At 41.4% G+C, this 27,666-nt stretch overlaps 1 protein-coding gene across 2 annotated transcripts in view; it reads right to left on the bottom strand.

Moving 5' to 3' along the window:
* The window catches only part of DLGAP3 (DLG associated protein 3), a 148,100-nt gene extending 120,650 nt beyond the window's left edge, over nt 1-27,450 (bottom strand). For both annotated transcript variants that reach the window (XM_053454692.1, XM_053454689.1), the window contains exon 1: nt 27,374-27,450. The gene's annotated coding sequence lies outside the window, so the exon portion shown is untranslated. The remainder of the gene's footprint in view (nt 1-27,373) is intronic.
* Between the last annotated feature and the right edge of the window lie 216 nt (nt 27,451-27,666).

The following is a 27,666-nucleotide window of genomic DNA, read 5'->3' as shown; positions in this document are numbered from 1 at the left end:
CAACAATTAATGGTGAGTAAGGACGTGGGCCAGAATTGCGCTGCTGGTTCTTTTGGGTGATGCGGGGGAACACAGATCCTTTCTGACACGTCACATGTCTGAAAAACACACCCGCTTGCGCTGTACACACCAGAAAAAACAGAGATTGTTGGAGGAGGCCAAACACAGATTAGGGCATTTGCAACCAAAAGAGGTTTAGTTTTACTAATGTAGTCATCATCATATTCTACTACATGACACAGTGTCTAGGGGACATCTGATCAACTACTCCCAGCCTCCTGTTAAACAATAAGAAATTATAAAACCAAATACTGTTTAAACTTATTTTTGGGGTGTACAACTCCAGTATGTATGGGATGAAAACTTCAAACCTGTTCCAGATGATATCTAACAGATTGCTGGCAATGCAAAATGTAAACAAAAAAAGAAGAATTAGAGAAATGATAAAAAGATCTGAGAAGAGTCTTGACCACTCCTTGATTATTTAAAAACACATAAGGTGCAGGCAGCATACAGTTAAAATGTACATAAATATTGTGGGTTTATTAATGTAGCCTCTTCAGTGCTCTACAATAAGGTTATACGTAAAATGAAATATTTAAGCTTCAAGGACATGTAGTGTTGCTTACTGCAGTGGTCTTCAGCCTTCCTTTTTTGCTAAATACAGTGGGTCACAAGGAGGTTATGTGGGAGCTGCAATGGACAAAACTCTATTGACTTTATAGACTCTAAGGCCAGTCAGAGATCAGAGATATCCCCACCAAGATGGAGTAGCAGAAGAATGTTGTCACCGGCTGCTGCCTGAGCCTTTCCTGAGCCTACATAAAAAAGGTAGGTATGTGTGTGACTGTGCATATGTGACTGTGCATATGAGATACTATGTATATGTAGAAGTGTCAGTATGTGTGAATACATGTAAATGTGCACTTTTTGAGGTCAGGTAATGATGTTAGATGAGAAGGCCTGGCTCACAATGTTCGTTCCAGTTCATCCCAAGTTTCCTCAAGTTCGATGGGGTTGAGGTTAGGGCTCTGTGCAGGCCAGTCAGACTGTTCTGCACCAAACTAATCCGACCAAGTCTTTACGGTTCTTGCTTTGTGCACACGGGCAAAGTCATGCTTAAATACAAATGGGCCTTCCCTAAACTGTTTCCACAAAGTTGGAAGCATAGCATTGTCCAAAATGTCTTGGTATGCTGAGGGGACATACCCAGACATTTTAGACAATGCTTTGCTTCCACATTTGTGGGAACAGTGTAGGGAAGGCCCATTTCTATTCCAGCAGCATATATGAATATAAATATATATACTGTATGCATAGTTTTACACACAAACGCACACAGACTTGCTGCAGAACATTAATATTCCAATCATTTGAGAGCTGAATTACATTTGGTGACACAAATGTTCCAATGATGGACTCAATGCAGCTCATAGATAGGATTAGGGAGAAATGTGAAACTCGCTTCCACTGCAATTCACACACCCCAGCAAAAGAGAGGTTAAGCAGAACTATGAAAGAAAGGACAATGAATCATGGGACGCTGCCTGCCAATATCCGTTTAATTACCGCAAACCCAGCTGGTTTCTCAGCTCCCGTCTGAAAAATGCAAGCAAAATGGGGGGGAGAGACTCAGAAATAGCTTTCAGTTTTATTTTTAAAGTCTTGCTAAATTATTAAGCGCTCTGCAGGAACCCACGGCCCTTCTTCAATCAATATTTCATCCTGTCTCAATACCCATTCTTTCTTCTTTCTGGTAATGAGCTCTAAATGTAAGGAAGCTTACCCCTAGAAGGTGGCTTTCTTTCACGCTAAGACGATAATACATCGGAAGCTATATTGGTAAGATTGGTAAGGAGTATCTAGGAGTAGCTATATACTGGTAAAAAATTGAGTACCCTCAAAACTTAATCAACAAATGATATTGGAAAACCATTCTGCACTTTATACTGGTGTTGGGTATTCAAGGTTAACAGAATGCTGAGCCCCCTTGCAAATTGTCTTGAGAGGCCCACTCCCCATGTATATATGCTGTGTGTTGCAAATAACTGAAAACTGTACTTACTAATGCCTGATTATATCATGGTTCAAGTTTTCCACAAAAATAAGCCAGTGATGATAAGAAACACCTCGCAAAAGCCTAGTAATAAATAATTATAAACAACGTATAACAACAGCAGGTATCAACAATGACAGCATAAATGTATGCACAGTATATATTTAAATATCTAAAAATTTGTACATTTCACAGAAAAAAGATACAAATTTATTACCCCACATTGATAAGGTATATCAAAATGACACATGCGTATGAAGGAAAACTAATACTCAAACCATTTAAAAGGAATATTCAATTGTAGTCATATAGTCTAAATGCTTTACATACTGGAGGCACAAGCCATTTTCCATCTGTGTGTCACTATCCATGTAAGTGCCATTTTCCTAAGTGCTACTAAAGTGCCACTACCAAGGTAGTTCATCAACGAGTGCAACATGGAGCTCAGAAAGAAAGCTGCAAGGTAAAAAAAGGAATCTTGAAGTACGCCTTTAATCAATAATCCACTGATTGTTATCAACTGTTACCAAACTGGTTGAGCGTGTTTATCCAAGTACTTCTATTCCCTTTTACTTCCACTACCTTTTTCTCTCTCATTCCCATCACCATCATCCTCTGCAACATGCTCACGATCCTCTTTGTCCTTCATCATTCCTATAACCTCTCTCTCTCTCCAGGCACCTGCATAACCACACTTATTATTATTGGTCCCTCATTACTTTTATCTACCCTTTACTCATTACAGGATACCTTTTAACCAACTCCTCCCAGTTTCAGCAACCTGCCCTGTCTTACAAGTCCCCCTCTCACCTTTCCTTACTGTCTCTTCTTCTGCTTTTGGCATCTGCAGATATCTCCCCAAATCCCAAAGCCCCCCTTGTCCTGCTATTATCTTTCTTGACCATTTCTCATCATGGCTCCCCAACTTCCTCTTCTCTGATATCCCCTCTCCCATCCTTGGAGACTTTAACATCATGGTAGACATCCCGTTGAGTCATGTAGCCTCTAAATTCCTGTTTATAAACTCTTCCTTTGATCTTACACAACATACTTACTCACAGTGATGGTCAAACGCTTGTAACTATTTTTACTACTTTGTGCTAACTCAAGTCTCTGATTCCTCTTTTATGACCACCCCCTTTTATCCTGCTCTCTCGCTTTGTCCACTACTCCATCCCATTCCACCCAACAACCTCATCCAACCAGAGACCTTAGTTATTTCAATCTTCAGCAGTTCTCAACAGAATTATGTCCTTTCCACTCTCCCATCTCAAACGTGTCTTTCCCTAACTTAGCTACCTTTCGCTACAATTCCCCCAATTACCACTTGCTCTTCACAATGTTCACACTTTCAGCCCTGCATATGACACTAACCCAACATCATCGTTTCTCTTGTATTGCTGGACGTAGCTGTCAGATGTCTTATTCTGCCACTGACTTCCTGCATTATAAATTCATGCTACATTATTACTCTGCTCTGGAGACTTACTTCACCTCACTTGTCTCCTCTTTGTCAAATAACCATAAACACCTCTTCAGTACTTTAAATTCTCTCCTTCACCCTGTCACAACCATCCCTTTCACTACCCAAATAGTCACTCTGAATTTGCCACCTACTTTAATGATAAAATTGAAAAGGATTGAGACTGAAGATATAAAATATCTTCAGTCTTCCTCCTGCTTTAACATTTTCTTTGACTTTGCTCCCTCACTCACGCTGAACCCTTCTTCCTTTTCTACATCTTCAATATTTCCCTCTCTTCTGAATCCTTCCTATCATCTCTCAAGCATGCTATCATATCTCTAATCTTGAAAAAGCCCGTCCTGAACCCCACCAATATGTCAAAGTTCTTCCCTATCTCTTTACTTCCTCTCACCTCCAAGCTTCTTAAGCGACTTGCATACACCACACTAACAAAGTTTCTCCAGTCCCAAGTCTTTACTTGACCTTGTTCAATCTAGATTCTGCTCTTGACATTTCCACCGAGATCATTCTTACTTAAGTGACTAATGATTTACTCAGTGCTAAATACAAAGACCATTACTGTCTGCTAATCCTTCTTGATTGTGGACCACCCTCTTCTGCCTCAAACCCTTTAAAACCTTGCCCTCTGTGACACTGCTCTTTCCTGGTTCACTTCCTACCTTTTGGATCACACATTCAGAATCTCCCTGTAAACTGTTCCTCTCCCTCCTCCTTCAGTTGGTGTACCCCAAGCCTTCGTTCTAAGACCTCTTCTGTTCTCACCGTATACTACTTCTCTTGGCAAGCTAATTTCATCCTTTGGCTTTCGGTACCACTTGTATGCCAATTACCCTATGCCAATGGCGATCTACCAGTTCTCCCCCGATCTCCCTCCCTCCCTCTTAGATTGTGTCACTAACTGCCTTGCCTCTGTTCTCACGATTCCTAAAACTCAATCTCTCCAAAGCAGAACTTATCTTACCTCCCTCCAAAGCTAACATTCCCTCAACAGTAGGGCTGCAACTAACGATTATTTTAATAATCGATTAATCGGCCGATTATTTTTTCGATTAATCGATTAATCGGATAAAAAAAAACAATATGCAAATTTTTCGTTTATTTAAAAGAATTTAATGAACTGGATGTTAAAAAACAACTTAAAATTTACATTAACATTCTTATTTTGTTATGATGTAATAAAAAACAATATTTTCAAAGTACAAGAACCCAAACACAATATTTATGAAACAAAATAACCCCAAACATTCTGAAAAGAGGTGGACTATTACTGTTCAAGAAACTTTGCCCCAGCACTTTGCACTTTGCACCCAGCACTTTGCACCCAGCACTTTGCACCCAGCCCTGGCACTTTGCACCCAGCACTTTGCACCCAGCACTTTGCACCCAGCCCTGGCACTTTGCATCCAGCACTTTGCACCCAGCATTCAGCACTTTGCACCAGCACTTTGCACCCAGCCCTGGCACTTTGCACCCAGCACTTTGCACCCAGCCCTGGCACTTTGCACCCAGCACTGGCACTTTGCACCCAGCACTTTGCACTGTGCCCCTGCACCCAGTCTCTAACTCTGCCCTGCACCCAGCCCTGCCCCCACATTCTGCCCTGCCCCCACACTCACACTCTGCCCTGCACCCACTCTGCCCTGCACCCACACTCACACCCTGCCCTGCATCCCCACCCCCACTCTGCCCTGCACCCAGTCTCCCACTCTGCTCTGCACCCACACTCACACCCTGCATCCCCACCCCCACTCTGCCCTGCACCCAGTCTCCTGCCCTGCACCCCCCACCCCCACTCTGCCCTGCACCCCCACCCCCACTCTGCCCTGCACCCCCACTCTGCCCTGCACCCCCACCCCCACTCTGCCCTGCACCCCCACCCCCACTCTGCCCTGCACCCACACTCACGAACCGCTCTGTGCGAATGGAGCCACTCGCACAGAGCGAACCGCTCTGTGCGAATGGAGCCACTCGCACAGAGCGAACCGCTCTGTGCGAATGGAGCCACTCGCACAGAGCGAACCGCTCTGTGCGAATGGAGCCACTCGCACAGAGCGAACCGCTCTGTGCGAATGGAGCCACTCGCACAGAGCGAACCGCTCTGTGCGAATGGAGCCACTCGCACAGAGCGAACCGCTCTGTGCGAATGGAGCCACTCGCACAGAGCGAACCGCTCTGTGCGAATGGAGCCACTCGCACAGAGCGAACCGCTCTGTGCGAGTGGAGCCACTCGCACAGAGCGAACCGCTCTGTGCGAGTGGCTCCATTCGCACAGAGCGATTCGCTCTGTGCGAGTGGCTCCTCTGTGCGATCCGTGCACATAGACATGAAGAATACTTACCTCCGGAACGCGTCACATCCGTCACGTAGCTAGAAGGCGGAGACTGCAGAGCGTGTAGCAGAAGCGGGGAACGCTCGCGGAGGTAAGTAAAAGGAGCCGAGTGCTCCAACAACGAATTGATCACTCGATTAATCGATAACGGAAATCGTTATCGATGATTTCCGTTATCGATTATTATCGATTTTATCGATTCGTTGTTTCAGCTCTACTCAACAGTTTCAATTTTTTCAAGGTGCAATTATCGCCCTGTCCCCAAACAAATGCTGCCTTGGTGGCAGCCTTGACACCAACCTTTCATTCACCTCGCACATCTATTCTGTCTCAAAAATGTGCCATCTACACCTTAAAAATATTTCCTGCATTCGCCAATTCCTAACGCAAGATGCAACTAAACCTTTTGTCCATGCCCTTGTGATCTCCCATCTTGAGTACTGAGTCCATCTTAGCTTATCTCCCTCGTAACCGTCTTGCCCCTTCAATCCATCATGAATGCTGCTGCCAGATTTATTTTCCTATTACTTTCAAAGGTCTTCATAACAGTTCACTTACTTACATCTCCTCACTGATCTATCCAGTCTCTCAGCTCATCTGATGATGATCTGTCCTCCGCTCTTATTTCCACTTCTCATGCACTCCTACATGATTATTATTATTTATTTATCTAGTGTTTACACAGGGTTACACTTACATGGCTGGTCCATCACAGCAAATGGCACATTTACTTCTGTGTAATATTCACTAAGATCGTTTAAGCAGGGCCCCCTTACCTTTTGTTTCAGTAAGTGAAAATGAATGTACTATTTGTTATGTCCTGTTTACCCATTGTACAGCACTGCAGAATATGATGGCGCTTTATAAATCAATAATAGTACAGTCCAGTGACTCATAACACTGCATGAGTACAGGCGTGTCTCATGCATTTTTGTGATATCACTGCATTAATAGGGGCCAATCCTATGAAATAGCCTTGTGCATCAGCAATCTGTGATGTAATCACCCTCAAACACTGTTAGGCAAGATTATTGGGAACAGAAAGATTATAAGCATAATTAAAATGTATATACAGTTCAAAAGAACAATATGGTGAGTTGACCAAAATACATGCAGAACTATGACTTAGTTGGAGGCTCTACAAAGATTGCTGTACTATATTCAGCAATTGAAATATAAGCAATGTTGGAAAGTATCTGATTTTAAAAAACAGACCTTTTTTTCCACCTACTAACCCTGAATCCATAATCATGTGCAAGAGGAAGAGAGTGGCCCTAGACCAAGGAATTACTAATGTTCACAAGTATGCAAATACTACTTCATTAGATAAAACTTCCCTGGTATTTTACAATTTAGTAAATATGCCTATATACAGTTTGATTAAAACTGGAGAATCATTTTAATAACGAATACACTAGGCAGTGTTTGGAAGAGATGTAAAAAAAAAAAACATACAGTACTTTGGTGTAATAGCTCTGTAGTGACAATAACCATAGTTATTTAATAGAATGCTTGTGTTTAGATAAATATTTTCTCACTTTGAAAAATAAAGAGTAAAACTTCTCTGAGGTTTCACCATTTAGTACATATTTTACTAGATGCGGAAAGAGCACAGGCAATTGCCTTTCTCTGTGTTAAGAGCAGAAGCATGAAAGATTTAGCGAGGACTTGTATCTGCTAAATGTTTCACTCCATAGCGGCTCCCTGGGACCTCATGCAGCATTGGATATGTAGGACAGAGACAGACTGTGCTGAGCTCTGAGAATGTGAGGAGAAACAGAAAAGAGGAAGGGAATGGTGAATTTTGATGGAAAAGGTAAATTTGGATTCAAGTCATATGCTAACTCTTTGGTCAAAAAAAGGGGTTTAAGCAAATTATAAAAACAAGTCTAATCTCAAAGCAGAATATTATTACAGGATATTTTTGCCTCTTTGCATTGCTTGCCTTGGCGAAAGAACAAGTGTGCAAGTATGTAGGAAGATACTGTGTAACAGGATCAGAATATGACTGAGAAAAAAAAGAAAATCAGGAATAGACCAAGACTTGACAAAACAACATAGCGGAAAAAAAGAGTGGGAACCATGGAAATACACTCATGTTGGATCGACAGTTAAAAGAGCCTTGGGTAAATTTAGGTGTCCAGTGTCCCTTCTGACAAACACAGGTGCATTTGTACCTTCAGATATTTGCTTTATATATCACTGTGGATACATTGCTTGTAGTGCTTTTCATACCTCCCAATATTGCAAACTGTCAAAGAAAGAAAAGTTTGCTTTAGGAGAGGTTTGAGGTGGAAGCAGGATCAGTGCTTTATTACAACTTTATACATGCCAATGTAACGTATATATTGCTGTTTGTAAGGTGTTTCAGATCAGAATAACGTACAGTACTTTGTTTATAAACAATGTCTACCTTCTCCGCTGACCACTTCTGTGTCCCTGTCTCCTTTCCTGCAACTCTGCTTTTTCTCTTGAGTCTTCTTGTTCTTCTGTCTTCTTTCGCTTCTCCCTGTGCCTTTCTTCGTCCACTTCTCCGTGAACCAGGCCTCCTAAAGCACTACCTTCTCCCTGATTGGAGGAACAGGGAAAAGGCTGCCCCTGTGGCCCTTCTCTTTTCAAGAAGTACTCAGAGAGGCCAGAATTATGCAGATTTTCTGAGAGAGGTGCAGAAAATCTTCTTATTCCACAAATCTGTCTTAATTATTCTGGCCTCTCTGTGGACTTCCTAAACAGACAGAGCCTCTACTAGTTCCTCTAATCAGGGGAAAGGGTGTGCACAGAGGCGCCGCCCTTTTTGCGGAAATTCATCCGGGAGGCCTGGTTCACGGAGAAGCGGTCGAAGAAATAAGGCAAAAGGAGAAGCAGTCGAAAAAAAAAGACAAAGAAAACAGAAGAAGAAGAGGCAAGATAAGAAGCAGAGCTACAGAATAGGAGACCGGGACACGGAAGCGGTCGGTGGAGAAGGAAAGGAGAGACAGAGAGAGCATGAGAGAGTGAATATCAGTGTATCAGTACCAGTGAGTGAGCGAGTGTCAGAGTGAGTGGGTGTTTTTACATTTAAATAATGGGGTGGAGAGGAGTGGTGCCAAATATAGGATTTGCCACGGGTGCCAAATACTCTAGGTACCTCTCTGCTTCAACTTGCATAATATTAAAGGAGCAGTGCACAGCCTGTTCCTTGCAGCCTGATGAATGCACAAGTCCTTTAATATGCCCTTTTTTTCCCTGCAAGGAAAAAGCACTTATGATGCAGCATACCTACCACTCTTACCAGTTTTGAAATCAACCAATTGTGCGCGGGTGCCTGGTTAGACCTTCTGGAATTATCACTGGAATTATCACCAGCATTGAGAATCCACATGTGTAACCTACTGAGCAGGAGATACATTTGATGAAATGCTTCTCTGGCAAGGCAACCAGTTGGGGGAGGAAAGCTCCCATTGGGTTTTTTTTCAGTGGTATAGTTTTCTAGTCAGTAGGATACCTAGTGTGCTTAATAGATTTGTGTTAGGTGAAGCTATGTGTTGGAAAAGCTTACCTTAAATTTTTCATGGCTATCCTTGCTTTCTGGTTCCCTACGCGTGCACAACTGCTGTGTCTTCTTTCCTTCTGAGTCGCCTCTCTTTAAAATACAAATCTGAAAATAGCGCCACATTTTGGGTCAGTAACCTGGGTTTTCACGCAATGGCCACCCATTGCCTCCGTATTTATGAGGTGGTATTGCATGCTAGGTTGTGTGCAATGCCATTGCTGCCGTCTTCTGAGATCCAGGAGACTTCCAGGTAGTAAAGAACAGATAGACGCATTCCAGATCATGGGTAGGTGAGCACTTGTGTTAAAAGCCAAATTAACTATTTAAAAAGATAAGGTATACTACTTACATACTTCATGCATTATGAAAAAAACTTTGCACAGGGTGGTGGTATTTCCCCTTTGACAAGCTTCCAATTCATTACATACAGAGCACATCTAACATCTTGTGTACTTTCCCACATTCTACAGAGGTGTGGCCTTGGGAAGGGCTTTATTTAAATGGGGATTTGGGCCAAAAATAGAATTTGCCCCTCCTAAAGAGGGTCACTAGGGAGGTACTGTATGTTATTAATCATTTGATAAGCTGTGCTGTAGAGTGCACAAAACTCTGCAATTTAATTAAAAAGGATGAGAAACATTGACCTTTACTACATACAAAATGTGATGAGTGATGTGGAGATTTACTTCACTGCATTAACTATGAATTTAAGCACACCCTGTCCTAATGTTTCTACTGCAGTAAATTCCAAGCTGGCCCTGAATAATGCATACTTAGAGGAACTATGGCATTCCAGATTATCCACAATCCTAAATCTTACACTTATACAGTAAATACTATTTTCCCATTAGTAGCATAATATTACTGCTGATCTTGTGCTGAATGCGAGAGTTGCCTTACAGTATGTTGCTACGTCATAAGTCATATGTCATTTCTTTTAAATGCTTCTTTTTACAGTTTTTATAGAAGTAAAACCATGTATTTTTATTGAAAATCAAATTTATGTGCGTACCTGGGGACTTCCCAAGGTTACCTGCCAAGAGCCCCCCTTTTCCAGAAAGTGTTGCCAAGGGCAAGTTTAGTAGTCTAGCTCCAATTAGATTTTAAGGTAGCAAGAGGAAAATAGAGAGTAAACAGAACTTGGGCAGGAAAGTAAGAATGACCAAACCCAGCTTCCCTGGAACCCAACACAGTTCCAGGTATCGATAATGCTGGCCATGCAGCAGGCTTCTGCCAATCTCAGTTTACATAAGGTGACCCTTTAAGATAAATATCTCCAAGACAATTCCTCAGATTATCAAACAAATAGCAGAAACACTAGGTAGTTCTAATATTTATTGCTTAATTCTGTCACAATTCTCCATTAAAGTATTAAAAGTTTACAGAAGAGCTGCACAGTTAGAAAACATCTAATTGTAGAGGTCCATGCACAGTGAAATAAAACAACGCTTAAGGATAAATTCCAATGTAATTTTCACTGTATGATCATGGAAAATTGAAGATTTGCATGAAATGCTCGGGGCTATGTCATAGGTCGAGACGGATGTGATGTCAGAGTTGGAAGATAGAAATCAAAATAACTTCAAAATGAGAAAATAACCATAACACAGATGATAGACAGATTTCAAAGTGGGTTTTGAGAGATGCATAATAAAAATGTCAGTGAGTTCATTTAAAAGTAAGATGTTTAGGAACAGATTCCACATATAGGATAATGACTTAAAAACAAAATCACTAATTTTAACATTACAAAAATGTATTACATAAAATGGAAATGTGTTTGTTTCTTTTTTGCTGGGTGCCACAAAGGCATAATCACAGGGAAAATACAAAAATGTCACATGTATAAAAGGCACAGAATGAAGTAATAGCATTTTGTGAATAATGTTGTGACTTAAACATAAAATAACCAATTTAGTATTTTTTTTTAATTTAGGAAAGCTTTTTTTTTATTTTTAGATCAGAATTAAAATTGTGTGTGAATACAGAAAAGGAAGTAAAAATAACGATGAGTACAAATGTTATCGTTGACATAATATTAGAATTTGAGGATTAAATAAATGCAAAAAGATGAAAAGATTGAAGAAAAATGTACAATTGCATAACGATGAATAAAGCAAGAAAATACAAAGGATTGCTGTATCAGAGAATTAAGATCAGGCCAACACAATCTGTGTAGTTTTCATCTTTTGTCTTACAGCATAAATCCATCAATCTCTGTGAATCTCTCAGTGTCAACACAGTGGCAAGACACATCCTGATTATCTGCAATCAGTTTGCCATACACAAAAACAATGAAGTCGTTGTGTCTGTCCTAATAATCTGCATTTAGGAGGATAATCTGCGTTACATAGAAAAAAATAAAATGACATCAGATAAGACCAGTTCAGCACATCTAGTCTGTCCATTTCCCACCTGCTCTAAGACCTCAAACTTTCATTGTTTTCCAGCCTTGGTTTAGGTCCAAAAAGCCTTATGTCTCCCCAGTGCACACTTAACTTACACTCCCCCAACATTTCAGATGTTCAAATCACAGCACCTGTGTTGGGGAGGGGGCAAGACGCACAATCGTGAAATCATACTTTAGACACAAAAAAACATCTTATTTAAACCATATTTAAACAAACAAAGCTGTTAACCTTCAGATGCCTCTTGTTACTTTACAGAGAAAGACCTATAATGCATGCACAAAAAAACTATTAAGTATTAACTATGACAGAGTAAGCCAAGTTATTATCAGTGGATGCTGCGGTAGAACATCCAATTTCCTTTTATCAGCAGACTTCACAAAAGAGCAGTTAAGGACACGGCATGTACTAAATTTTCCATAATGGGGACAAAGCAAGTGCACACAGTGTTTTTTTAAAGCAGTCACATGAGACAGAAGGCCAGGACCTAAAAGGTAGCTTGGCCCTTTCCAATTTCCAAGCTTTCTACATCCAGTGTTTACTGGGGCAACTGTGGTTAAAAGGCAGGCCCGGACTGGCCATCGGTTGGGGCTGGTCCCCAAAGGCACTTCCACAAAACTTTATTGCCACTCGTAAGGCCGATCCTGACCTTTAGTGTGTAGCTGCCTGAAATACACGCTCGGCCATACGCTGCAAGTGTTTGAATGTAGTGTGCGGCTGTGTGTATCCAGTAGGCAGCTACATGCACATGCAAATTATAGTCAACTAGCCTTGAAGTGCCAGGGCCATTTTTAATCACCAGTATAATTAAACTTGTATATTATAACAACCAATGACTTCCAAAAGCTTTGTCATGGGCCCCAGTGTGCTTGTACAGATAATTTCACTTAATTGATCCCACCCAATGAAACATTATTACAAGGAAGATGTCTGCTTGAGCGGGGAGCTTCGACACAAGCCCAGAGAACAAAGCAATCAATAGGCATTAAAAAACTAAGTTCCAATACAAGTAGTTGGAACACTATCTGCCGCACTACATGATAATGTCCCACTCTATCCAACCTTTCCTCCCAACTGGCAGAGGAAAAGGAGACCTCCTCCCGCTATTTTTAAAGACAATGGGCATGCCTGAGGAAGGCCAAAACCAAATCTTTTCCTCAGTCCTGTGAAAAGAGGATTTCAGCACACTAATCACCGAAATTAAATAAACCGTCAGGGTTGAAATTGCCACACTACAATCTGATTTCACAGGCCTGGAACCACAGGTTTCCAGGCATTAACACAAATGACACAGCAGGCACAAAACATCCTGCGTGGCGAAATCTCCTCACAACACACACTTTACCTATCTGATTACCGCCTAGGTGTAAAATACCATGGGAGAAGAAAAAATACAGAATAAGAGGCTTTACTGAGACCCAATTTTCCACAGAATATATAGTCCAAGTTACCATTCACCTGTTCAACGATCTACAGGTGGAGAGGGCACACAGGGCTCTGCTGCCTAGAGGCCACCTCCCCCTAGAGACATAATTTGCCATCTCTACGACTTCTGCTTGAAGGAGGAGATCCTGAGAAAGACCAGAGTGGCCAGTCCTTGGTCCTTTGAAGGCCACCTAATATCTTTCTTCCAGGACCTCTCAGACCTAATGCTGCAACCCCGCAGGACCCTCTGCCTGTTAGCCCTGGAACTGTAGAAGAAGTACAGAACATTCATGTAAACAGATCACTCTGCTATCACTACAAGCTCTCTGCCTTCATCTAGAATCCACCCAGCCAACCCAAACCAGTGTTACATGTTAAAGGTTATGTCGATCTGTTGTTCTGTGTACTGGGCCACGATGCCCCGGGCTTTAGCAGAAACAGGCAATGTGGTTACCTCTGCCTGGGGTCCCTTCAGGGTGAAAAACTGACTGAGGATGACTGTTTGCCGCCTGGATAAAGGCCAGGGCCCCTTCCTTAGCCCAATTGTGGTCATCCTTTTTCTGTAAGCGCTATGCGCCTGAGACTTAGACAGGTTGGGATGTGACCCCTGAGTTGGGGCTGGGCGCTACCCCCACAGACGGAACTATTGGTGTTTTTTTTGTTCCCTCCAGGAAGAGACTATAAATTTTTCTCCACACACCACATTGGCTACTTTTTATTTTACTACTGCCACCTTTCTCATCTAACTAAAGCCTAATAAGGCCCCATTAAATGGTAAGACCATGCACCACCGACCCTCTTCGTCACCCCCCCGACCGGTCCAATTTCAGACAGGTCCACTTTGTATGACCAATCTATCCTGGACTCAACAAGCTCACTGCTGACTGCTTATTTTAATGAAAACCAGAACCAGGAAATTTCACCATTAACAGTGAGGGAACCATTAACAGTGAGGGAAGCGCACAAATGCATAGTACATGGGTACCTTATTAAAATATGCTCAGAACGAAAGAAGATCAACTCTCCAAGACTCAAGTCCCTATACACCAGTTTTACTGAATTGTAAATAAAACCTCACTAATGCAAGAGGATCTTTAAAAACTCCTCTCCCTATGGAAACTGTCCTCAATACTTACACAAGCGCAGAAATATTTTACATAGATTCTCAATATAAACATACCCACCCTTAAAGTGGTGTAAGGGGAAACTAAAATATCTGGGCATCTGGCTCACCAATGAGCCTCTACCAGGACAACTTTTCAACACTTTTTGTCAAATTACATCCGTGTGCGTCTTCTGTTGGGGAAGGAAGAATGTGCAAAAAATAAATGACTTGCCGAGACTTCTCTACCTCTTTCAAACAATACCAATAAAATTACCACCTGCATTCTTCACACAGGTCCGGTCACTAATTCATTTGGGCTCAGAAAAGATATAGGATTAAGTTCTGCCCCCTGTTTTTACCCTAAGACAAAGGGGGCATGGGACTCCCATGCCCCTGAACCTACTACCAAGTATGTCACCTACTGAGGATCCTGGAGGAATAACACCAGCAACCCCATAAGCTCTGGATAGAAGTGGAAAACCTTTTTATCAAAACTCCACTTCACCAAATTTTCTGGCTATTGCCGCACCACTCCAGGCCCTTGGCGAGAGACCAGCCTCCTTACAGACACTACACTGTACCCAGAGAAAACAGCAGCTTACTACTTACCCATCACCTTTTATACCTGTCAGAAAAAATCCAGGATTTTCCCCTGAAATGGTAATTTCCTCTCTACAATGCCAAAAGGACACTTCCCTTATCGGGATTCATTGAGGGTGGCGACTTGAGCGACTGGGGGCCCTCCTGGAACACAGACACCCTTCCCCATTGAGAAGTTAAACTACCTCCAACTCTAACCCACTTCAAACAACTCTGTACCGAGGAAGACCTACCCACTCATGGGAGTTCCTTGTTATACAAACTATTACTCCAGAACCAACAAAACTTGTTGCCTCAATTCACAAAGAGATGGGAACACCCTCTTCACTCTTACAGATAAAAGCTCAATCTGTAATAGGGCCTAGGAGACCTCCTATAAACTACTTGCTAATTGGTACAAGACTTCCTCCACTCTCCAGAGGATTTTCCCCAAACACCTTTTACAAATGTGGTTTTGCCCCTTGGTCTGCTCCACTATGACCATATTTACTGATCATCCTCCACCATTTTCCCCACCTGCCTACCTGATACACGCCCCCCCAATCTCTAGCTACAAAGAATCTATGGCCAAATATCCACTGAACGCAGTCAAAGCTCTCATCCCACTGCACTGTGGTGACTCCTCTCCCGATCTTTCCATGAGTGGATTGTATGAGTGGCACGAATATGTACCCCTGGAGGAACTAGCCATAAAAACAAAAACTCAGGATGTGATTTACCTGAAAGTGTTGTTTTACTGGATCCACAGACCCAAATCCTACTATTGACATGAGATCTTGTAACACCAGTGGGTGTGGCCCTTCATGGTTTTGGTGCCCAGATGGGTCCCTCTTTCCTCATCCTACCTTCCTCCTCTTCTTCCACTCCCCCCTTCCTTTGCCGCTCCACTTACTTACCTGCATAACTTAGGTGACAACTATAACGAAAGGCTGTCTGTTCTCACTAATTCAGCCACACAATAATGATATCATAGATGGTTCTCGAACAATGCGTATTTAATCTGACCATACTTTATCGCAAAAATATTACAACCTGAGTATAAACTGTTTGATCATTGGGTTTGCTGTAAGACTGTCAACACAAGATACATATAAAAAACATAAAGCGGTCATATAATATCCAAGACCACTGCAAAGGACGATGTTTGTCTTCCCTTCACCCACTGTACCAACCTTAAAAACAATAAAAACTTGATTAACAAAAAAAGAAACATTAATACAAAGTCTTCCTCACATTAGCGCAATTCCACACTTGGCAGTCACTTTAAGTCACAGAGGGCTCAAAAGGGGCATTTGGCTAGCAAATGATCCCCCTTGATTTTTTCATAAAAAGTGGTCATAAGAACTGCTCCAAAGTTAATATATTTCTGCCCCATAAAATATCAACTGTGTGATTTATTTATATATTTCTTATTTATAAGTAAATCATCTTAAAATTATTAAATCATTTAGAACATTAATATTCAAATTTTAAAAAATATATCTTTCATATGTACATTAAATCAAAATGTTGACTAAATTATTCTTATCGGACATGAATTATATACCCACCTTATGTGACCTCATAGCTTCCATATAGGGCTGTATTCAAAGTACAGTGCTTCAGTATAAGGCACATGGGCACCGGCTAACAGTGGCAACTCCATTGGGTTAAATAACATTTGTCCCATTTGAATATTTGATTGCTTCTTGACACAGTGGGAGCCTTATTGCAATCATTTCTTTCCCAGCGGGTTTCATAATGTGAGCAGCCATGTGTCACTAAGATCTGATGACAGTTTGAATGATTTTAAAAATGTAATGTAATTAGGCATTTTTTTATAATTTGAAATAAAAAGTATCACCTGCCATACAGATCCACACAATTTGCTCTATATTATAAATGCCTTTTACTCAGGTCATGGATCTCTATTCCCTGTAACCAGATGTTACCTGGCCTCAGGCTTTAATAAAGCCTATCCTTCTTATAAAAAAAAAACAGGTACTGGGGACCTAACAGCATACATATATACGAAGAACGTATAATATAAAATTGAAACAAATTTTGATAGAAAATAATGGAAATCAATGTACGTGCAAGATATAGATGATAGATGGCATTTTATTATTTTGTTATCAACACTACTATTATTTTATCTTAAACGAAAGATTGTAAATAAAACCCGGACCTTAAAGGGATGCACCAGTATTCCATGCAGCCCACCAATCAATAATACATATTAACCCATTTGAATCCAAAATGGATTACGACCAACGTTGGGGGTTTTTCTGTCCTTTTTACGATGTTTGTTAAACCATGATTCCCCTTTTCCATATTTGATGAACCCACACAAAGTTTCATCATTTTGTTCAGGACAAGTAGAGCATGCTTTTAAATCATAGAAATACATAAAACACAATAATTATCAGTTTTGGATAGAATTTCTTCTACACAGTAGGTGTCACAGCAGAACAATGACCCAATTAATGTTTGGCAACATGGTTACAGTAACACCTCACATACATACTTTTTATGGTCAAGAGGGACACATCCATAATAATTAGAGGGTTTGGAGGTGGTGATTTGATATATATATATATATATATATATATATACACACACACATACATTTTTATGTTTTACTTATATTACCTATATTGGACCACTTTTTATTAATTATTTTCCTTTTTCCCACTGTTCCAAGTGCAGTATGGTTCAAGATCATTTGGGGACTCCCAATAAATTTTATTTTTATGTTTTAATTTTTTTGGAAGGGGTAGGAACTTTGTTTCTCCTCCCCACCTGATCCGTCTGTCACACCAGCAAGCAAGGCACCATAGCATCCCTCCATGTGCTAGGAAAAAAAACTGCTGAGTCTTTCCTGTCCTCTGGTGAACCTTGGGTGGGTGTCAGCATTCCTTAAATCCAGGCTGTTAGTCATGTTTAGGGACATGTCCCTGCCGCTGCAACAAAGTCCTAATGGGAGTATTGCCACAGCTTTTAAGGACGTATTGGTACGTCATAAGGTGCACAAACAAGTTAAAGTCATTTGTAGGTATCTTAATATGCATTCCTCAACCTGTAAAAAAATAAGTAAAACCACTTACCTTTAGTAGAAGCAACCAGTCAATGGCAGGAAAGTTGTTCCCATTAAAGTCTCATTAAACCCCCTGGATGCCTGAAAGATCCAGCACTAGAGCTGGATCATATTATGGCTGCAATGTCCTGTCACCTCTGGAGACAATGACTGTGGTGGGGCTTGATTAGAAGTGCACAATTATGCCTCCATTACGATCAATCCCTACCCTATACAGGATATTTTTATATATTATGTTCAGTTAGGTTACATAAGCTCAGGACAAGCGAATGAGTTAACAGATGAGACCGAAGGGAAATGTTACCTGAAGCAAAATAGTCCAAATTAATAATACTAATATCTTCTATACCATTGTACTGTTTGAAAAACCGCTAACAAAAATGCAGGGAGATTGTGAAGGTATATTTAACGGGACAAAAATATCACAGTCCACATATACACCTTAAGATATTCTATACCTGCACAAGAAAATACGTTTTATCATTCTAATGTTATTTCGAAATAGGTATTCATCATGCATACTAATGGTCTACTTCTAATTATCCTCTATGAATATATTCAGTAAGTATTTTTGCCAATATTACTTTTTTAAAGACTTTTTTTTAAAGCGTTCACTGAATAACAAGTATCAACAATATCTCCTGACAGTAAATGTTTTCACACTGTACAGTAAAATAATAATAACAGGAATTCAAAGAAAACCCCCAGAAAAAAGGAGTAGGGAAAACAGGGAAGTAAGAGAAAGGGGGCTATGCTCATATGAGGGTTTTGAGTAAAGGATATTGTGGACAAGCCAAAATGACAGAATTTTATTAAAAGCCTCTATGGTATGGTGTATATAAAATGTGCTCAATTTACTCTTCACACTATCCATGACGTTCTGGCTAACGTATAATGCTTATAGATGGAACCACTGCTCCCTTGGCAACTAGGCTCAATTTAGTTTCTTCTCATGTTTGGTAAGGGACTAACAAGGCCCTAACAAAAACACCGTATTTGCTTGAGTATCAGAAAAGTTTTTTTTATTTTTAGAGCAAATGTCTTATATTCGAGGTCATCTTATAATCAGACCTCAAATAGAGTGCTGACTACAAGACTAAGATCCAGATCCCCCGCAGCGCTGCAGGGAACCTGGATCCTCCTATCTGGCAGCCGGTGGATGTCTGCACGATGCACACAGACAACCTCCACTATAGAGCACTTATAATGGTTACGAATATGTGTCCCATCCCTAGATGCACAACATCTCTTATACATATACCTTGGGGAACTTCCTACGGTTGGCTGCCAGGAGCTCCCTTTTCTGTTGGGGCTTTGGAATAAATCTAAAGATTTATATTAAAGGGATATGAAGTGGTTGGAGAGAAGGTGGGAATAGGCAGGGAATGGGCAGGACAGGACAGCAAGTGGGCGTTATCAAGCATCCGTCTTCCGTCTGGAGATTGAACATACTACCCTGGAGCCCCAGGTCAACAGCTCTTCTCCGGGTGACTTCTGGTAAAAGATTGTTGGAGGTATACATGCCAGCTGAGTAAGGCCTGTCATGAGAATGTGAGACGTGTAAAAAGGATAATTTGTATTCTGTATTTAAGTGTAATGCATTTTCAGTGCTTGTAATAGAAGTCAATGACACTGTTGCTCTATCGTTTAAATAGCCGTATGTTAAATATAAAATTATACGCCTAGTATGTAAGACAAGAGCAAATGCCAACGTCTCTTAGAAAAACCAACAAAATATTCCATATCCTTTAAAGCCCCAAAAGGTTATGGACACAGAATTAAACACAGAGGTGCAATATCTTGGCTCACTAGGTAATCATCAAAGCATTCTTAATGATAAACTCGTTAGCTGTAATTGACTTGTGTAATACCTGTGTTAGCCCGTCATTGTTAATTAAAAGTGTGCACACCGGAGGCCTGATATGGGACAAAAGGACTCTACTGCTTTTATCGTTTTGTTAGCATAACAAAAGCAGCCATAAAACCAGAGAGAAAATCATCTCTAGTACCAACAGACATTAACCCCTTTCCTGCCAAAGAAGAAAGTCATCTTTTACATATATTTCTGCCCCACGAGATGCACAGCTTGCTTTCATGCTGCCAAGAAAAGTGCAGAGCAATCTCTCACACATTCGGGTATTCCCCAAACCAGCATCCTTTAAAATGATTCACAGCTATCTCTCTCTCTCCTCATGGTACTCCACGGACCTCTTACCCCAGATAATCCACGAGCATTACCATGCCAACTAGATTTCAGGAATGCCCTTGTGAGTTTTAACACACAGACAGATTCTTTGGAACATTCTGTAACGCAGGGTTTATAGAAGCAACAGCAAGCTGTCAGACAGGAGTAGTCAGATGCAAATCTAAAGCTTATATTGTATTGGACTACAACTCCAATAAATCCCTGCTAAACACAAACATCAAAGAAATCCTTTTACAGGGGCCAATGGCGTTCTTAAGGACAATCACAGCGGAAGGACTGTATTTAACAACTATTGACCTAAGAAGTGGACACTGTTTAACAGAGAAGACGATGAGAAGGTATATCATCAAAAAGTAACGGCTTGTATTGGATTTCTGTTTAGAATTTTTAGTACTGAAGTGTGATACACACATCATCAGTGCATCCAGAGATCCATAATCGGGCAAACCACAGATGGACTGTGTCCAAGAATAAATTCCCTGCTTCTTACCCGACTTTTTAAAGTCAAAGTGGTGGGAACCAGCTGACCATCCTTTAAAAAAAAAAAATGCGTACACCACAGTGAGATTGGCAACAGCAGATTAAAATATGCGGACCTCTGTTTTATTACGCTAATAAATCACATCCAACCACCAGCTGATTCATTTTTTCTACTTTCCAGACATAAACTCATAAAATGTGCCTTTTTCGATTCAAATACTGTTATTACAGTAGATTTCCATGCAAAACTCACTATTTACTGACTCATATACCGTACATAGGGGCTATCTGTGTGCAGCTAACAGAATGTCTCAGTCAGCTCCTGTGGCTCCATGAGGGAACAAACATTCTGTCGAGAGGCATTTTCTGACCTAAGCCGACTAGGCCACGGGTGCCAGGTCCAGGAAGGGACAGACCCTCTGCCACAAATAGAGGAGCAGATCAGCCTGATGTCATATCCCGCCACTCAGCACTGAGGACGCTGGCGGAGGAAGAGGAGCTGTCGTTGGCCTGACCCAAGATAAATATTGAACTCATTATGCCCGTCTCTGTCTAGATAGTATTTCAAAGTGTGAGGACCACAGGTAAGCTTTGCAAGGCCCTTTGCTGCTTTGAATTGCCTATATTTCAAGATAGTGATCCATATTCATACCTGGGAACTTCTTGGCTCCGGCTACCCAGCGCCTTCCCTTGCGGGGCGCGGCCAGGACTGCACACTGACGTCAGCGGGTGGTCCCGCTGACATTGGAGGGCGGTCCCGCTGACAGCAGCAGGAAACACCCCCATTTAAAGGAAAAAATGGGCGAGGAGCAGGGCGTGTTAAGACCCCGCTCCCGTGACCCAGAGGATTCGGAAGAACCAGAGGAGCAGCGCTCACCCAGCAATCTCTAATATTCATTAGGCGGTTCAACATTTTTTAATGCTGACATTTATTGGTTTTCTGGAAGATCACTTTATGCCACAATCGCAATTATTTCAATGCAATGAGAAAATGAATGGGTTAATGTTTCGGCTATAAAATTAACTAAAAGGCAGAAAGTGTGTTAATAATCAGAGACCTCTGCTTTTATCATTTTGCATGCAGAAAGCTAGCAGGGATATGGTCTTTGATGTTCTAGCATTCAACAGGTGCCTGAGCAGGGAGCAAGGGTAAATTGATTAGCATTCATGTAGCAATGCTTTAGCAGTTCTGCAGGAAGCTAATAGATGTACACATGCTTAGGTGGCACCACATACTTGATAGTAGCATGGAATTAACATTAATGTACTTCATGGGCATTAAAAGTTTTACATGCAGTAACCCAGCAGGAAGTTGGTTAACATTGATATCCTGATGATTGATTAATAGTGATGTATATGCCTCCACTTTAGTGTCCTTTATGCAGGAACTAGGAGGGTCTTCCATTCACACCAGGAGCCGAAACTTTGTACTGAAGTCAACATTATTGTCTTGGCTATCCTTAAATCTATCTCATGGCTTTATCACTATGCTCTGATCAACAGCTGAATCCAGCTTTGGTATGCAGTACCTGTTCCTGCTGCAGCTTGTCAAGGAACATTAGCTTACATATATAAATGTAGAAGTACCAGCAGATCCATCAACATACCACCATAACCAAAATTAGAACACTTAGTTGGGGTGTGGGATAGATGTGGTGGACTAGGGAGTGAATAGAGGTGGGGGGGGCAGGACCACACTCGTACCTTATCCCAGGTTGCCATGGTGACCAGATATCCCTTCCTTGTGCCTAGGGTTGTGGTAAGCACTGTCACCAGCAGTTTACCAGCTCCAATGAAACCATCGGTGTAACTGAGGCCCCTGCATTTCAGCCTTTCCCCACTGGACCACATCCAATCAGGTTGCGCTCATTCAGTTTCCGCACACTGACTCTGACTGAGTCTGCGCACATGGATATGACGTAATTTGCCGGCATGCAGACACAACCAGCACGTGAGGTCCACGAGGGAGCAGAAGAAGCTCTGTCCAGAGGTAAAAAAAAAAAAAAGTATGTGTGCTTGTGCAAGTATCTTACTGAGTGTGTGTAAGTATGTTAGTGTGTGCTAGTATGTGTGCATTAAGTATGTATGTGTAAGTATGTTACAATGTGTAAGTATGTTAATATGTTAATGTGTGTCAGTATGGATGCACGTTAAATACGTTAGCTTGTGTGTTAGCATCTTTGAAAAAAATGGCTCCAACATTTTTTGGCTGGTTCCTTGAGCCAAACCAAATTTGTCGACCCCTTAACCATCCAGTAACCTTGTAGGGCCCAGCATCATTGCGTTGGAAGGTGGGCATGTGGGAGCTGTGATATACACTTGCTTTAGGGGGTATTGCCCATGGGGTGAGATTTGTAGGTGAATTTGAATTAATGATATCTATTTATGGGAGTAATACATACAGTATGATGCACCACGTACGCAGCAAACACTGTTAGGTCCTAGAAAAAAAATTGGACATCGTCAAAGAAAATGGTCCCACTGAGATTTAAGTCCTAAACAGGGACACTTGGTGGGTATGTATTCGACAGGATGAGAAACACTGCTTTAGATGTTCTGCATTTAGACAGCAGGTAGGGAATTTATTAACCTAGCTAGCATCTGTAGAATACAGTATATTCATGTGGGATAATCTTAACAATATTGTAGCCTAGTTGTCTCCATCTTTTTCCATTTCACACATTATGTTTTAAATAAATGAATCTCTCAGATGTAACAAAATGTAATAAAATGTTTTTGAATAAAATAAGTTGTGCTCCGGCTGGGCAGCCCTTTCCTAGCTGAACAGTATTCTCATGCCCTGTGTGCTCGGCGTACATACAAGTTGGCACGGAATACATTAAAATATCTATATTCAGTTTATATTCATTCTGCATGTAGCGAACAAGCTGGGTACCACAGCATTCCAGTATCTTTAGATTAGCTGGTTGCCACGGATACATCAAGATACCGAACGCTGGTATGACAGATGTGTGACTGACCCACAGCTGCAAACTTTCAGAACTTCCCACTCAAAATCAAAAATAGCAAGATGTCATCCATTTTTGGCCCTGCTTGGTCCCTATTATAGAGCACCCCTGCAGTGGTCTTCAGTCTGTCCTGCAGCCAACAGATCCAACTGTTCTGCGGAATACATGTTACTGTTGCAGATTACCTTACCGCTAAACCCAGTCTTTTTTCGTAGCCAGATATGCATTTTTCTCTAAAAATTATGTTGTTAACTTTAAAACAGACGACATACAAAACTGACATTAACACGAGTTAAGACATACCGGTACAGAAGAGGGCCAGTACCATAATATTCCCAAAACTCTCCTTTAGCCCAGTTAGTGTTCCAATTCAATAAGCACCACTACTGCCACATACCCCAATACACATAAAAGCACATGGTAGATCTAACTTCATCATTATTTTTCCATTTCAGTTACTGTCTCGGTTACTTTTTTTGGTTATCTTTACTATACCCATGCTGTTATCCTGTACCCACTGATGTCCTTCCTCTTCCTCAACCGACTCTGCACCCTAGGCCTGCTTAACCAGTCCCACAAACTGTTCTTAACCCGCAATCTATGTTTCTTTTCGACTAACGTTACTGCGACAACGCTATCCTCCAGTTTCATAAATGTTCCGGATCTGCCATCCGGTCCCCATTAGTGCTCTACATCTATCTCACTGTCATCATTGCTGAGCCAGTGTCAAACGTAGCCCTTAAGGAGTGATTAAATTCTGTGCATAAACTGTTTTTTTGTTCTTTTTTTTTTACTTCACTCAGCATTTAGTACTTTCCCTGCCAGTCACCCTCTTCTACAGTATGTCTTTAGACAAAGAGCTTCCTCATCCATGGCTGCCTTGCCTTGTGCTCTATCATTGAGATCATTTGACCTTTCTTGTGTATAAGGTCAATAACCTACTCAAACATTCATAAGCCATTGCATTTATCGTTTGTAGTCACTAATAGATTCTGCAGCTCTTAGAAGAGGACTTAGCTATATTTTAAAATGTAACTACACATATGCAGTACCTATACCCATCACCTATACATTTGTCGGTGGCCATAGATGCAGATACTGAATACATAAATAATCTATGCTGCAATCAGGTTATCTTTATCCAATCCCTTATATAGTCCAGCAAGCGACCTCAATGCAGGACAAAGCGCTATAAGAATTTTAATCAACGAAGGGTTTATGGAGTCCTCCTAGACATAGTGTTTTGTAGATAACATATTCTGTTCTACCTCTAGGACTGCAACACCTAGAGGTATATGGTGAATCCCAATACATTTCGGTATGCAGTTACACTAGCCTACGATCACTGCTCATTACAACAAATATGTGATCCTGGTTCTTTATTCTATCTGAAATCTATAAAAAAATAATACTGACCACAATTAACATAACAGGCCTATCAAATGTGAATCATAAATATAGTTTTTCATCTTTTTTTTTTTAATTTCCGATCAGTTTAATGCAGCAAGGACATGCTTAATGGTTAACAGGGTAAGTCCCGGAAGGTAAAGCAATGTAGAACTGATAAAGCCTATCACTGTGACAGAACAGCTGTAGATGGAAAGCGGTGTGGGGGGATATGTACAGGTTTTTTAGGGACAAAATACAACATCTGTCACCTCCTATGGTTGCTCGTCAGTCTCCTCCCCAAGTCTGTCACTGCTTGCATCAAATAAAAAGTAACAGATCGATAGCACAATAATGACAAAAGTCCTTAACGATAACTTCTTACCATCTACAGAAGACGAGAAGGGCAGACGTACGAAAAAAAAAGGGGGGATGGAGTCAGTGTTCAGAAAACATAAGAATCAGAACAGCCATTTATACCAAAATTACTTCTAAAGACATGTATTTTCACACAAAGGATGTTCAAAAAAGGGTTATTTTGGCACAGCTAGGCTACATTTTGCTATAATGTCCAAAACATAGCATTTCTTAAATCAAAATGCAAACATATGATTGTTGAGAACATATATTTGAGGCAGAAGGAATAATGATACTTTAGGAGTCTCTGGACATACGTTTTGGTCACACACCTGGATGGCACAAGGTGTATAAATGCCGGCACTCCTTACTCTAAGGTAGCCTGGCGTGACAGACTGGTACAATGGTCAAAATGGCATTGGTCTCCTAGGGCCAGAATGACACAGTGAGGTTAAGACTTCAGTACCTTGGTTTTCCAAGAATGTCAGAGAGACAGAAGAAATAAACATGTGGTGCATTTGGTGCAACTTTCTACAGCAGGAAATGCATCACTGGGCATCCACAACGGATCAACTTTCACATGTGGCTTCAAGTCAACGGGAAATGTGCAATGATGTTCCAATGTTGGGTGAGCTTTGAAAGTCTGGTACTCCACATCATACAGAACTTAGGAGGATCCCGACACCTCAAACAACTCTGTATAATGGGACCTAATCAGCTCCTCGGAGACTCCTGCAGAACGGCTAACAGCCAGCGCATAAGATCACAAGCTGGCTTATGCAGTAGAGTGGCTTATGCAGCAGAAGATCCATGCATTCAATTTAAGCAAAGTAAAGACTGCTGACCTACACATCGCCAACCCCGTCGCCTGGACTGCATGGAATGGAAATTTCAACTAGCATCTAATGGTTTATTTTAGCTACACCTAAGGGTTGTTGGTGTGTTTAAAATCCAATGACCAATTCCATCCCTGCTCTGGAAAGGTTTACAGCAATGCACACCAAATGCATGTCAGTGGCACCCAAGATGGGACTACCCTATGTAAATCTAAGCGTGCCTCAAAGGTGAACGCACCTTAAAGCTCACGCACACAACACAGAATCCAGTTCTCCTCAACCGCTCACTCACCACGTCTCCCATGATGGTAAGCTCTGCGGATCAGATAGTAGCACACACATTGAATACATAATGTTTTAGCTCTTATATGTTAAGAGCAATCAATACACATATTATTTCTATTACAGGTGTACATTCATGTAATCTATAGACATACTCATATAAAAATGCTGCTGCAAACAATATACTGATGACATTAGAGGATAAAATAAAAACGGCATGTATTTTTAACCATAACGGCACACACATTTATACGCGTGTTCCCCAATGCTTCAGCCACTTATGCTTTAGGTACAAACACACAATATTCGGCACTAAAGCCACACTGCCTGAGTTACCCGGGCATCGGAAAAGTATCATAAAGAGGTACAGTGGCCACAGTTCATAATAACCAGGGTATGGGTGGCAAAGAGTAGAATTAGAGACATGCCACTCTTGGGAAAATAATGCCTCAATTCAAGGGTATCTTCTTTTATTGATTACCCCCACCCCCATGTAACTAATCTAAAATACCCAAACCCTAGTAACACACCATTTAACCCTTGGGAGGCCAGATAGGAGAAGAATGTCCTCTGCTACCCAAACCGTTCAAATGCTATGACTCACGTTCATCTCACTGCCTGGGGCTAACAGCTGACAGGAGACTGATACACACTAATATGCATTGCTAATTCCTATGCCGTGTCAATGGGGAGGAAAAAGTCCCATTAAAATACCAGCATGGGTTATGGTAGGTTGAGGCACCGGTGGAGATGAAGGTGGTCATGCATGCCTAAATGTTAATAAGGGATTTCCCATGTTCTATGGATACAGGAAACTGCCTCTCCCATCCTCACACTCACCTCTTCACACAGCCAGCTGCAGCAGATTCAGGATGTACCGCATCTTTTCCGTAGCAGACGGATACAAGGGTTTTTTTTCCCCTCCTGTCGGTGGAAGAACCCTGTAGGGCTGGCACAGGCAGAAAGTTGGGCAGACCGTCTCTTCCCCTAGAGGGGGGGGGTAGAGGATGCTTGAGGAGGGGGCGATAAGGGAGGTGAGCGTGGAAAGGGAGGAGATGTAGGTTTGTACTGCAGTGCAGGATAGCTGGGCAAGTAGTCGAGGCAGGAGCAGTGTCTGTAAGGAGACAGCGAGA

This window comes from Spea bombifrons, chromosome 2, assembly GCF_027358695.1.
Source record: "Spea bombifrons isolate aSpeBom1 chromosome 2, aSpeBom1.2.pri, whole genome shotgun sequence".
Taxonomy (NCBI): domain Eukaryota; kingdom Metazoa; phylum Chordata; class Amphibia; order Anura; family Pelobatidae; genus Spea; species Spea bombifrons.
The sequence above is the reverse complement of the archived record's forward strand: the minus strand, read 5'-3'. Positions and strand labels throughout refer to the sequence as shown.